The sequence below is a fragment of the Phascolarctos cinereus genome, unplaced genomic scaffold (genome assembly GCF_003287225.1).
Source record: "Phascolarctos cinereus isolate Bilbo 61053 unplaced genomic scaffold, phaCin_HiC Scaffold_2;HRSCAF=192, whole genome shotgun sequence".
In the NCBI taxonomy this organism is placed as follows: Eukaryota; Metazoa; Chordata; class Mammalia; order Diprotodontia; family Phascolarctidae; genus Phascolarctos; species Phascolarctos cinereus.
In genome coordinates, this window is record NW_027555625.1 from 95,195,367 (window position 1) to 95,208,372 (window position 13,006).

At 41.5% G+C, this 13,006-nt stretch overlaps 1 protein-coding gene across 1 annotated transcript in view; it reads left to right on the forward strand.

Moving 5' to 3' along the window:
* The first annotated feature begins 412 nt into the window (after positions 1–412).
* The window catches only part of STON1 (stonin 1), a 61,445-nt gene continuing 48,851 nt past the window's right edge, over positions 413–13,006 (forward strand). Inside the window, exon 1 of the mRNA XM_021001251.2 lies at positions 413–517. The gene's annotated coding sequence lies outside the window, so the exon portion shown is untranslated. The remainder of the gene's footprint in view (positions 518–13,006) is intronic.

Here is a 13,006-nt window from a genome sequence, read left to right on the forward strand (position 1 = left end):
CCTTTTGCGCAGATGATTGGCTCACAGAATTAACAAGAGAAAATACAAAGTTTTTTTGTGTTCTATTTTTTTCAGCCGGTTAGTTTAGTTTTGTTGTCAGGGGCGAATCCCGCAGCTACCTAACTTGACTGCTAGATCCTAGCAGTAGTAGCTGGAGGAAAGATGGTAGGGACTAGGTTAGGTTGTGAGTACAGATGGTGGACAAACTGAGGATCACAAACTGGAGAGGTATTTAGGGAAAACTAGAGGAGAGAAGGAAAGGCAAGAGAAGGAAGGCGATGAGTCCGGGGAGGAGGAGGCCAGGAAAGAGCAATAGGAGGTCGTTCCTGGGTCTCGGTCTGCCGGGTCCTGGCCCCTTTCCTGGCTCGGCACCGCCCCCTGTCCAACCCCTCCTTTCCCCCTCCGCCCTTCTCCAGCAACCCTCACTCCCTCCTCCTCCTCCTCCTCCTCCTTTTCCTCCTCCTTCTCTCCTGGATGGCTGCAGCGGCTGGAGCTGGAGACGTTCTGCATTCTGCCCGTGAGTGACCCTGCCCTGGGGGCGCGGGCTGGGGACGTGGGTATGGAGGGGAGAAGGGAGATTCGGGACCCTTCTTGTCCCAAGAAGTGCCTGTCCCACCTCCCTGGGAGCTGCAGGATGGAACCTAGCCCCGGATCAGAGCAGATGGGGAAGCAGGACCGCCCCCACCTCTCCCAAAGCCACTTTCTTTCTCCTGGCACCCTGCCATCGTTGCCCCTCTGACATCCCTGCCTACCCCTCCAGCTTGGAAGGCTGCTAATGGGGTGGGGAAGGCTTCCCTTGTATTCCCGTTTTGTGGGGTCTGCTCTGGCAGACAGGAGGGAGCGAATAAAAATTTGGAGGGGCGCGCCCCTCCCCCTCCCAACGTTTTATGTGTAAGAAAACTTATAATCATTTGTAGGAGTCGAGGAGGAGAGTTGTGAATTTGGGAGCCCGATTCTGCGGATTGGAAGAAAAGAGGAACAGATCTTATTTATCAGCAACCATTTGGGGCATCTCTCTCTAACTTCAACAGGCAGCTACCTAGAGTCGAACTCGTATTTCTGTGTGCTGGGAGGGCTAGGTGTACAGTACTTTCCAGGGGCAGACTTTGATTGGTAGGTTAGTGTCGCTAAGTTCTTCTATAAGTCGTGCTCGGCAAATTTCTTTTGCCTTCCTGCTCTCTAAGGTCTTGCCATTCGCTCACTGTTCTCTCTCTTCTCCCTTCTTTCTCCATTCCCCCTTCCCTATCCCTCTCTTTTTGGTAGGGCTGCTTGGGTCATTACAGTTTCCCCTTTCTTCGCTCAGCTCCTGGGACAGACCATTTTCCAAAGTCTGAGAATATTACTTCTGCAAGAGTTGCTGTGTATCTTTGTTTTCCTCTTAATCCTCTTTAGGTGATGATCTTCTGCCAGGGATTTCCTGGGCCAAACAGATAGGTAGCATTTTCCTTTGGCGGCTTTCTTTTGCCAACATGAATAACACCCATTCGTGATTTGGTTAGCAGTGCAGAATTAAAGCTTCCCTCAAAACAAAATTTGTGAATTCAGGGAGAAAACTCAAGTATCTCTTTCCCCAGGGACTTCCTTCCACAAAATTGTATTTCCTTTGGTTTTGGAATCTTTGTTGTGCATCCAGTCCTGCCTTCTTTCAGGAATGAGGATGCTTCACTTAAAGGATTTTCCAGGTTAGACAAGGAAGAAAAAGAAGAGAGGCTTGCTTGAACATATACCGGACTCAGCCCTTCAAAACCCAAAGAATTCAACGCCATCATTCCCTAACTACGTTATTGGAAGACGGAAGCTCAGCTGTAGCTTGTTTTTCATACTGCTTAACAGAATGTTATAGCCTCCCTGAAGGCGGGGAATTTTTAATTTGCCTGACATAAACCACAGCATTCACTGGCCCTTCACGACTTGGCACGTTCACTTGGTTGCATTCCTCTCCTTCCCCTACCTCCCCCCCAACACACTCTCACTTTTAAATGGAGTTGTGTAAAAAGAAGGCAACTCAATAGCTAAAGTGAACAGTGCCACAAACAGAAAACAGCTTCACTTATTTTTAACCCCAGGCTGGCTTTTCAGCCTCAATTCTGTTGGATGGAAAATGTTGTGGAGAGTTATGCGGTTTTTCTCTCCACTCTCATTAAGGTTGAATCACCGTTTCCATGACATGCTAGATTCTCGGGGTGGCTAGAATGGACTTGTAAATTCCGGGATGAGTCCAGGCTCTAGTTGGGGTAAGGAGTAGAGAGAGGCATTTTTTTTTTTCCTGAGAAATTTGTAGTGTTAATAGCAGTAAACTGTTTGTGTGGTGGCCACTGTTTCAGTTTGGATAATTTAAGTTGACTCTTTATAAGGAAGGACCATTTAAATGTAAACAAGTTATCAGCAGGGATTTTTTTTTAGTCTGCTTAAGAAAAAAACCTTTAGCAAGTTCCTAAATTCTTGTTAATGTAAACAAGTTGTTTACACATAAACAATTAGTGATATTAGGACTTATTCACATCTAATCATTGTGGTCTAGATTCTAGACTCTTCTAGAAGATTAGACGTCTCCTAGATTCTAAAAGAATCTCTTACTGACATTGCTTCACCAAAGTAGCCCAGGTTATTGTTTACCTCTTTGAAAATAACAATATTAGCTAAAAATTATGTAATTCAGCTTTTTCACCAGTTCTGAGTTGCCTTCCCCATGAGTATGAATTTAGTGTGGTTAGGTTTTACTATTGTGTTTTGAAGAAAGACAGTAAATCAATTCAGGTGTCCTAGTGACTTCCATGAAAAGGAGAACATTCTTTAAAACAGTATATTTGGATTCATTGTTTGGAAAGTTATTGCTTTAGCTGCAACATTTTCCCCCCAAGGACTTTTAATAGTGTATTTAATGCTGTAGTGAACAAATATTCAGAAATATTCTATCTGAAAAGCTACTGCCTTCCCTTCGTGTTTAGCTTTCCTGTCGTTTCACAGAACCTGGTAAAGTGGGTTTTCTCATTGATAGGCATCCTTTAACACACAATTCAAATATTGCCTGTTCCAGGAAGCTTTCCCTGATCCACACCCCATCCTTCTCAGTAATGATCATCCCTCCTCAGATATCGCAGAGCATTTGGTTTACATCTGCCATTTTGTACTTACTCTGTTAATGTAATTTCTATATGTGTCATTCCATTACTGTTCACCCAGTACTGTGCTGGGTGCTAATGGGAGATATAATGAAAGTCTGTGCCTTTATAATAAATAAAATAATAGCTAGCGTTTATGTAGCACTTAATGTGTGCCAGGAACTGTGCTAAGTGTTTTACGAATATCTCCTTCTTATCCTCACAACCACTCTGAGAGGTAGTATCCCATTTTCCAGCTGAGAAAAGTGAGGCAGAAAGAGATTAAGTGACATGCCTAAAGTCACACAGCTAGTAAATGGTTGAGGTCAAATTTGAACTTAGGGCCTGACTCTAGGCTCAGCACTCTATCCACTGTGCTAGTTGCCTACCTGTAGAATTATACAGTCTAGTTGGGGAGATGACATATAGCTAAAGTAAATGACTGTATGATTAGGTGTCAGATGTGTGTTATCAGACAGTAAGGGGTATAGGAATTCCAAGGAAGGAGAGAATTTTGGGATGGAGTAGCCAAGGAATGCTTTTAAATAAACATAGTTCTCTGATGGGAAAGGAGAAGGAAGGCTAATATCTATATTATAAAAAAAGCAAGCTGGGGAACTATGGATGCATGAATTTTTTGTTCTGTGCAATTTCAGGGGTAGGGCTGGGACTATCTCCCAGGGCAGAAATAAGTAGAATACAGATGTACTGCATTGGAGAACAGGGCTCTGTATGAGACCCGGGGAGACATAGATGATGTTTGTTGTAGTTTTCCTTTAGTTGTTTCCCAATTTTCCATGATGCTGTTTGAGTTTTCTTGGCAAAAATACTGGAGTGGTTGATTGCCTATCAATTAATCACTTGCAGAGACGAGACTCTTGGCGCTGGTAGAAGAGATTTTGGGGAGGCTGATGATTGTGGATGGCTATCAACCCTGTGCCCAGAGGTAATGGATTCCACAGGGTCCTGGGTCTGAGGCAGTGAGAGGTTTTGCTAATAGCGATGAGATAGAGGAGAATGGGCAGCAGAGTCCTTTGTCCTTGGGAAGAATTCTGTAGCTTTCCCTTTTCTCTCTTCACTGCCTCCCTTCCCCACCAGTCCCCAGCAGCTCTCCTTGAAATTCTATTCAATTCAGTGGTGTGAACCTCTCCTTCCCACCTGTAGTCTGGCATCCAGTTAAAAAGGGTTTCTTAAGTGCTTATTCTGTGTCAGACAGTGTGTTGAGCCTGGAGATAACAAAGAAAGGCAAAACAGGCATTTCCCATGAAAAGTTCACATTGTCTATGAGAGAGACATGTAAATTACAAGGTGAGGTGTATACATGATATATTCAGAGTAGATGGAAGGTAATCTCAGAGAGGAAGTCATTCAATGCAGCTGGGGGACCAGAAGGCCTCTCCTAGGATTTGAATTGGCTTGAAGGAAGCCAGGGAAAGTAAAAGGGAGAGGTGAGGAAGGAGAACATTGCAGGCATGGGGGACAGCTAATGGAAGGCACCCAGATGGAAACTGGAGATAACAGAGTCCTGTTTAAGGAACTATGTGCTGGCCAATGTATCTGGATCATAGTGTTTATGGAGGAAAGTAAAGTGTAAGAAGACTGGAAAGGTAGGAAGGGGCCAAGTTATGATGATGATATGCTAAACAGAGGACGTTATATATACATACAAAACACACATACATATGTGTGTATCTATAAAATCTTGGAGGTAAGTAATAGGGAGCCATTGGAGTTTAATGAGTGGCTGATATGGGCCAGCCTGTACTTTAGGAAAATCACTTTGGCAGCTCTCTCTACATCTCGCTCCCCCTTTGCCAGCTCACACATCTGTTGGATATGTTGTGAAATGAAAAAAAAAAAGCCAAACAAGCAAACCCAAGTGCTTTTCTTTGTATATGGATATCATGTTTCTTTTCTATGGGATATGCATATTATTTATTTTGTCTCTACTGATGGGGGTGAACTTGTACTGAGCCATCCACACTTTCTCACCTTGGGACCAACAGCATCTATCTGTGAAACAGTTGGGCATCATTAGGAGTTAATCTATAATTGGGGTGAGGGTCACTCTTCGGCTAGGCAACACAGTTTTTCTGTCTTGGAGGCCAAGGGTCCCATTAGGTAATAAGGCTACAATCAACAAGCAATTATTAAGTGCCTACTCTGAGCCAGGTGTTGTACTGTATTTAGATATGAAGTCTGAATTAACACCCTCATCAACACTGCTGGAAACTGCCTGACGTAACCAGTCCTGAATGGGCAACTTAGAGTCACCCCTCAATGATCTAGTCTAAAAGAGAAGAAAATGAACACAGATAATTGAAAGCAGTGGATAGTCTAATAATTGTTATTTGATTTGACATAAATCCACAAACAGACCTAGCAGAAACTTTGACTAGTATAAAGTGCTATCTCTTTGCAAAGTTGTTTTATCAGAAAGACAAATAAAACATTTATGGGTTTCTTTGTTTTCCAAACAGAAACTGTACTAGAATGAGTTGAAAGCCACAAAAGGACAAAACTGTCAGGATGGTCATACCCCCATACAAATAACTAAGGCTTAGACCATAAAAATAATTTTTCCATTGCAAAGCTGAGCCAAGAGTTCCATAGAAGCAACATGGAAGCATAATTTAAAACAGCAAAAGCCCAGAAATTCAAAGCTAAGGCTGATCCCTTGGCCTTAGTTCATTTCTTCCAACCTTTTTGGTCTTTACCATGACTCCCATTAAGGACTGATTTGGAGGGACAGGCATGTGGTAATTGATGTTGTAAACCTTATTGTTGTGGGATTTTGTTTAATGTTAAGCCAAACAAAGGATAATGCTTAATCTCAAATCTTTACTACCATGAACCTCCCCCTCATTTAACTCCAGATCTTGTGCTTCCAATTGCTTAGAGATCCCCATGGACTTTTCCTAAACATCCTCTAATTTCTCTTCCAGTGAAGGCTTCTATACGAGGTGCTGGATCTGGTTTCATTCAGAACAGCATTCTGGATGTCAGGCGCTCTGGATTCTGTGAAAATTGTTTGGGAAAACAAAAACAGACTTTTCTGGGGATTGGTTAATAATGGTGGAAGTTGCAGATTTCTGGATGGCACAGATTAGACCACATTGGGTTTTTTCTCCCCTGGCTAGAGAAGTAATTAATTTTTTCTAAGTTTTAGAAATCCGTGTTCACTGTCATAAGAAATACTTGTTGACTCACTGTATTGTTAGCTGACCAAATGCTGATTATGCATCCGTAGAAGAGTTAAACATGTTCCCAGCAGCCCCCAAACATATACTTGGTAGAATTTGTTTTCCTTTTCATACCTTCCCTTCTGTGTGTTATACTATAGAGGTGTCAAACATGTGGCCCCACTGAAGTGATCACACTTCTGAGTGAGGCCCAAACCACAATAAAATGTAATTGTAAAATATTTAACAAAATAAAAATATAATAAAACATAGATAATATTACATTTGAAAATCAAGTTAGTATGTAGCCTGTAGGGATCCTTATGTAGGTTTAATGGGTGTTGTTTGTTTTTTTTTATAATAGTATTTTTTTCCAATTACATGTAAAGATAGTTTTCAGAATTCATTTTTGTAAAATTTTGAGTTCCAAATTTTTCTCCCTCCTTCCCTTTGCCCCTCCCCAAGACAGTAAACAATCTGATACAGGTTATACATATATAATCATGTTATATATATGCATATATATATATGTGTATATATATAGATACCATCTATACATATATACATGTATAATCATGTTAAACGTATTTCCACATTAGTCACGTTGTGAAAGAAGAATCAGGACAAAAGGGAAAAACCATGAGAAAGGAAAAACAAAAAAGATTTTAGAAGTGAAAACAGTATGCTTCAATCTGCATTCAGACTCCATAGTTTTCTCTGGACGTGGTTAGCATTTTCCGTTACAAGTCTTTTGGAATTATCTCGAATCATTGTGTTGCTTAGAAGAGCTAAGTCTGTCAAAGTTAGTCATCACACAATGTTGCTGTTACTGTGTGCAATGTTCCCCTGGTTCTATTCATTTCACTCAGCATCAGTTCATGTAAGTCTTACCAGGTTTTTCAGAAAGTAGATGCTGTTTCTATTTGAGTATGACACCACTGGTGGACTAGACAGAACGGCGGTCTTAGAGTCATAAAGACCTGAATTCAAATTCTCTCTGATGCTTATTTGTGTCACCCTGTACGAGTATGTCATTTACTCTCTTATTTGTAAAGTGAGGATAACAATAGCATCTATATCACAGGGGTATAATGATATCAGTAATTATGCAAAGCGATTTGCAAACCTTAAAGCAATGGAAATGTCAGTTCTTAACTATTGTCACTAGTCAGGTGTGTTTCTCTCTTACTTGTTCTACCTTTAGGTGCTGAGCTAGTCACGGTTAGGGATTAGCCTCAGTCCTAACAGGAAACCATAAAAGCTTCCTAAATAAGGCAGAGTTGCTTAGTTGTTAGGGTCTTTTTTTGCACTTCTCATGGCCCGTGGAATTGAAACTGACAGAATTGAAAGGAACTTGAGTAGAGATCACCAGAGTCTGAGCATCTGAGGACAACCCTGAACAGCCCATTAAACTAAGCAACCTGCTATGTACCAGGCCTTGGGGATATAAAAAAAAAGTTGACAGTCTTTCCCTTCAAGAAGCTTACATTCTGTTGGGGAAACAATATGTCCGTTAGCTGGCCAGTAAGCATTTATTAAATGCTTACCATGTGTGAGGTGCCCTGCTAAGGGCTGATGATACAAAGAAAGGCAAAAACACAGTCCCAGTCCTCAAGGAACTTATACTCTATTTGGAGAAAGCAACACGCAAAAAAAAAAAATCTGCATTTGTAGGTAAGTACAAAATAATACACCAGGAAAGCACAAGATAATTTTAGTTAAGCGAAGAGTGAGCTCTAGCCCCTGGGATAATCAGGAAAGACAAGACCACCCAAGACAGTACTGGAAAGGAGGATCAGGAGTTTCGCTGGAGGTGAAGGAGCAAGTGTCCATTCAGTGAAGCCCCAGAGAACAGGTAAGGAGTTACTAGCACAGGAGCTGAATAAAACCAGGAAAACAGTCGTGGATTTTTGAGAGTCAATTTAGGGGTAAATTTAGGACTGATGGGAAGATCTATATAATCAGTGATTTCTAATGGTTTTGCATGCCCCTGCTGGTCTAAATAAGCCTAGTTCTAGAAGGATCTTGTCATTAAAATAAAAGCTCATTTTGAGTAGGAATTATTTCAGTTTTTTGTACTTGTATCTTCATTGTCTAAGCATAGTGCCTGGGCACACAGGGGTGCTTAAAGGAATAGCAGTATAACCATCCACCATAAAAACAAAGGAAGCAAGGGTGTATCTGCCAATCAGTTCCACCAGTCACTTAATTCTTTGCTGGCCCATTTTGCTTCCTGAGAGGCAAAGCAACACACATTATGTCCAGGAATTAGCTCTGTGTAGAATTAAAGGCCAGGTCCACAGCATTTAGGAGTGGCATTGTTTTATTCTCAGAAAAACAGAAGGAACCAAAACCTGTTTTCAGATGCCCCAGTACACACCAGGTACCTTTTGAATGCACCAGTTATGAGTAAGCTGGATGAGGTTACCCACAAGGGTTGGTAGAGTTTCTCAGGTTTCGTGGCTTGTAGGAAGAGGGTGGGGAGTGGATCCATGGATCCATCAGTCATCTTACATCAGTGGTTCTTCAGCATTTTTGTGTGTCATGGAACCGTTGAGCAGCCTGATGAAACCTATGGATCCCTTCTCAAAGCTATATTGTTTTTTTTTAATCTGTAAAATAAAATACAGAAGAAACCCATTATATTGAAATATAGTTATCAAAACAAAAAGAAGCTCACAGACCTCATGTTAAGAGCTCTGTCTAGATGTCAATGTTCCTGTTTACTCATCCTTCTGCCCTCTGTCAGGGAGAGGGCATTGTCTGGTCAGCTGACATCCTCGCCCTTTCCTGTTAGATTCCTAAACAGGTGTTTCCCTGCCAGTCCCTGATAACCTTTTGGTGGGTGATAGCTAATGAAGAACTGAAACCTTTTTCTGCAGCCTATTCTATCCTGTCCCTACAGTTCTGCTGCATCTCCTGCTTCCTGCCTGTCTAGATTTCTGACCTCCAGTTTTGCTTTGCTCTTCGTTATCTGTATTCTCCTGGTTCCCAGCTAACTACCTAGTGCTTGCATTGATTCCTGGTATTTATTTCTGCCTTACTCTTGTCTGCCTGGTTTCTGATGATTGCATCTTTTATGATTTTTAATTCCAGATAACCAGTCTACTTTTGGATCATTCTTAGTTTAAACCCCAGTCTCTGTGTCCTCCTGACTCTCTTAGGCCTGGTTCCTTACTCATTACCTAGTGATCCAACACAGCTTACAATCCTATCACTGACTCTGTTCTCCAGGAACCCATAGAAGGGGTTCTACTTTTTCCCTCAGTTCTGCATAAATTCAGGCCTGTTTTGTTTTAGAGTCAGGACTTACTCTGGGGATAAGATTTGAGTTTGAATTCAGGGGTTAATTTCTGGAAACTTAACTCATCCATTTTTGAGTTGGAAAGGGTTTTCTTGAAGCTAGTTAGTACAGGATTATTGAAAGAGAAGTCTATTATTATCTCACAGATCTATAATTCTTTAAAGCAGAGGTTCTTAATCCCTTTAAAGCAGGGGTCCATAGACTTAAAAAAACCCCTTTTTATATTTTAGTATTTCCTTTGCAATCCAATTTTGTTATATGTGTTTAAAAACACTGTTCTAAGAAGAGGTTCATAGGCATCGCCAGACTGCCAAAAGGGTATATGACATAAAGACAGTTAAGAACTCCTACCTTCCTGGTGTGCAGAGTACTTTTCTCTCAACAGCCCTGTGATGATGGTAGTAGAAGCATTCCTGTTCTCATTTTACAAATGAGGAAACTGAGGTTCAAGGATTAAGTAACTTGACCTAGGTCATACTTCTAACAGTCAGATCCATTCTTCTGACTTGAATTTTTCAAGTATATTATGCTGAACCTCCTTCCCCACCATCTTTATATTGCATGCTCATCCCTGTTGATCTTTGTGTGAACAGGAATCCACCTTGAACTACCATGGTAATCAATGTAAAACATGCTTCAGGCAAACAAACTTGAGTGAGCAGCAAGAGTCAGAGGACTTTGGCTGGTCCTGCCACTGGTAAAGAACCATGAGGTCCATCATTTAGAATTTTAATTAGGTTCAATAATGGAATGTATTTGTCTATAGTTACATATGGACAGAATTTGTTTAAGATGAATTTGGCACAGCCCTAGATACGGGATGGACTCAGTGACCTCTGACAATCTTCTTGTTGGTGTTCAGTCATTTGGTCATGTCTGATTCTTCAGGACCCCATGGACTGTAGCATACCAGGCCCTTCTGTCTTCCACTCTTTCTTTTTTTTTTGTTTTTGTTTTGTGGGCAGTTGGGGTTAAGTGACTTGCCTAGGGTCACACAGCTAGTAAGTGTCAAGTGTTTGGTCTAAGGCCAGATTTGAACTCAGGTTCTCCTGACTTCAGGGTTGGTGCTCTATCCACTGAGCCATCTAGCTGCCCCCCCTCCACTCTTTCTGGAAGTTCATGTTCATTGTTTCCATGATAGTATATACTCATCTCCTCTGCTGTCCCCCTTTTCCTTTTGCTTTCAATCTTTCCCAATATTGCGGCTTTTTTCCAACAAGTCCCATCTAATCATTATGTGGCCAGAGTATTTAAGCTTCAGCTTCAGTATTTAACCTTCCAGTGAGTAGCCTGAATTAATTTAAGTATTGACTGATTTGATCTCCTCATTGTCCAAGGGACTCTCAAAACTCTTCTTTTATTATCACAGTTCAAAAGCGTTGATTCTGTGGCACTCAACTTTCCTTATAGTCCAAATCTCATAGCCATACATTGGTACTGGAAAAACCCTATCTTTGACATTATGGACCTTTGTGGGCAAGGTGATGTCTCTGCCTTTTAGTATACTGTCCAGATTTGCCATAGCTTTCCTTCCAAGGAGCAAACATCTTTTAATTTTCATGGCTCCAGTCACTGCCTGTGGTGATCTTTGAGCCAAAGGATATAAAATCTGACCCTGCTTCCATTTCTTCTTCCTCTATTCTCCAGGAAGTGATGGGACCAGTTGCCAAGATCTTTGCTTTTCTGATGTTAAGCTTCAAGCAAGCTTTTATAGCCTCCTCCTTGAAAAGACAACTTCTTAGAACACCCATGATGGGCCCATGAATGTTCAAGATAACAGGTTCTCTAGTGGCTCACCAGCAGGAGGGAAACAAGTGTTTATTGAATGCTTATTATGTGCCATGCACTGTGCTAAGTGTTTCACAAATACTATTTCATTTGACCCTCACAGTAAACCTAAGAGGTAGTTGCTATTATTGTGATCCCCTTTTTGCAGTTGAAGAAACTGAGGCAGACAGAGGTTAAGTGATTTGCATTTGAGCACACAGCTAGTAAGTATCTGAAAGTGGATTTGAACTCAGGTGTTTCTGACTCTAGACCCAGGACGCTACTCCACCACTAGCTGCCTCTAGCATATTTTATATTTGGATGGGGAGATGAATTTCCCTCAGAACAGAAGAGGATATAGTTTCTTTATTTGACCTTCTGAAATTGCATGTGTCAGTGCAGTGGAAAGCCACTAACGCGGCATGCTTGAAACCCCAAAGCTAAAACAAGAGCTTAGAAAAGTAGGTGGAGCAAAGGGAGGGGTAAAAGAACGCCCACATTCCATGATAGCTTGTTCTTCCAGTTCTGTGTTGTTGACATAACTTTGCTTTAAATGTATGGCTGTAGGAGCTTTCAGTGAATTGGAAGCATATTGGGCAGGAGGGAGAAAGGGGGCCCTCGTGGGAGAAGAGGGGGGAAGAGGAGGGAGGAAGAATTCCTTTCTCTGCAAATTCTGTGCTTGCTTCAATTTTTTTCATTGTTAAATGCTACTTCACAAGACCCAGACTAAATTATACATAGTTCAAATAAAGTTCCTTTCCATTGGCCCTACTGACAGGACTATAAATTAGGCAGTAAGTGGGGCAAAGTTGAAGAGTGGTGTGTCTGAAGAGAAGAGTTGTAAGCACTCCCCAGAAACCTGAGCATGGACACCTGGAGAAATCTGAGCCCCAGACTTAGAAAATTTAAGACTGTTGATTGCGAATTCCAGCGTTCGCCATTTAAGAAGAGGCAAGATGATGGGAGTGCCAAAGGACGTTAGGTTAGGAGTTAACAAGCCAGGGATCTAATTTTGGCTCTCCCACTAACAGTATCTCTGGACAAGTCAGCCTTAGTTTCCCTTTCTGTAATCTAATAGGTTTGGACTGGCTGATCCTCCAGGGCTCTTCCATCTATGAAATTCTGTGATTCAAAGATTTCATCCACCTTAAGAGGCCATCTGAATTCAAATGACTTACTTCTGTCAGAGGAGCAGAATTAAGCATGGGATTTGAAACAAAAGAAGATATTCTGAAAGTCACTTTTTCCACACAGTTAGGTGGTCCATTTTTGTTAAGGATTCTTTTTGGTTGTTCTCTCTGTTTCATTTCCTTCCCTTAAATATCTTTTCATTTTGCTCGACACCTTGCTTTTACCCCTTCCCTGTATCTCCACCCTCACCCCCAAAGTTGTGTTTTTCTTTATCATTTAGAATCTCCATCAGGGAAATCATATACCAGGATAGGATCATGTAGCCCTCTAGGTCCCTGGAGCTCCGTGAATGTCTGATCTGCTTTGTGCCCAGTCCCGTGCTAGGTGCTAGGAGGTACTAGAGCTCACAGTCTAAATGGACAGTCAACACTTAAACACCTGAGACAGAGAGCAATTAAGTGAAATGCCAGCATCTCTGGTATAATGAAAGCTTGTTGGAGATAAGGACTATGTTTTGTTTT